This window comes from Egretta garzetta, unplaced genomic scaffold, assembly GCF_000687185.1.
Source record: "Egretta garzetta isolate BGI_Z169 unplaced genomic scaffold, ASM68718v1 scaffold323, whole genome shotgun sequence".
NCBI lineage: Eukaryota > Metazoa > Chordata > Aves > Pelecaniformes > Ardeidae > Egretta > Egretta garzetta.
The window spans coordinates 3742564-3743611 of record NW_009259435.1 but is presented as its reverse complement, the minus strand read 5'-3'; the positions used below and the strand labels follow the sequence as shown (position 1 = coordinate 3743611).

Below are 1048 nucleotides of genomic sequence, written 5' to 3'. Positions count from 1 at the left end.
TCAGCGAGCCGTGCCCCTTCTTAGCTGTGATTTGGAGAAACCTGCACAAGGAAACCATTCCAGCCTCTGGAGCTGGATTTCTCCAGCTGTTGTATTTTCCTTCTTTTCTGGGCTGTCTGCTTGCACAAATTAGGTGCTCCAACCTGTCACAGCCACCCCGTAGAAGGAAAATAAAAGGATCAGCAGCACCACCACAATAAAGTTGAACTTGGAGCCAAATAAAACTTGTTGTGGAAATTCACTTGACTAATCTTTCTCCTTAAAAAAAAAAATATATTGAGAAATGAAGGGGTTTGTGCAAAAAAAAAAAATAGACACACACTTGAGAAAACAGATTTTGAGGTCTGTGGGCCATCCTTCCACTGGGCAGGATCAAAGTAACTCTGCTGGAGTGCATTAGGGAAAAAGGCACACATAAATTGGGATCCAGGTGGTTTAGGAGACAAAAAAATAAAAACAGGGAAGAGCTCTGTTGAAGTTCCCTGTGACCATGCATACTGCACCTAAACATATAACTGCTGTTGAGAAGGCAATAGGGAAAAAACCTAGAAGGAACAGCACAAACCGCATATGACATTCACTCCTTTGGTCCTTCCATGTCCTCCTGCTGTGGTGCATCTTCTCCTACACCAGCGGCGCAGCCCTGGGTCCGGTCTCCTATGCAGAGGTGGTGCAGGCAGGTGGTGGCATCCCGTCTGGCTGAGGGCAACCGCTTCCAGAAGACACGGCCTTCAGTGGCAACTTAGAGGCAGGCACCGACAGGCCACTGTGTTAGGCCAGTCTCTGCCATATCCATCACATGAGGTCATCTGTTCGTGAGGTGGTTGGGTATGCAGCTGGAGACAGGGGTTTCAGTCATTTGTGAGACCTGGAGGACCACCCACCTGGGACAGAGGGTCAAGGAGGATGGGAGATGTCTCCATGGCAATGCAAATGGATGTGTAGATCGTAGAACCATAGAATCGTTTAGGGTGGAAAAGACCTTTAAGATCACCAAGCCCAACCATTCCCCTACCCCTGCCATCCCACCCCCAAACCCTGGCCCTCA

The 1048-nt window shown here is 48.7% G+C and overlaps 1 long non-coding RNA gene across 2 annotated transcripts in view; it reads right to left on the bottom strand.

Annotated features, from left to right (window-relative positions):
* Positions 1 to 359: 359 nt before the first annotated feature.
* The window catches only part of LOC118452111, a 5813-nt gene continuing 5124 nt past the window's right edge, over positions 360 to 1048 (bottom strand). For both annotated transcript variants that reach the window (XR_004841775.1, XR_004841776.1), the window contains exon 7: positions 360 to 884. This is a non-coding gene — a long non-coding RNA (uncharacterized LOC118452111). The remainder of the gene's footprint in view (positions 885 to 1048) is intronic.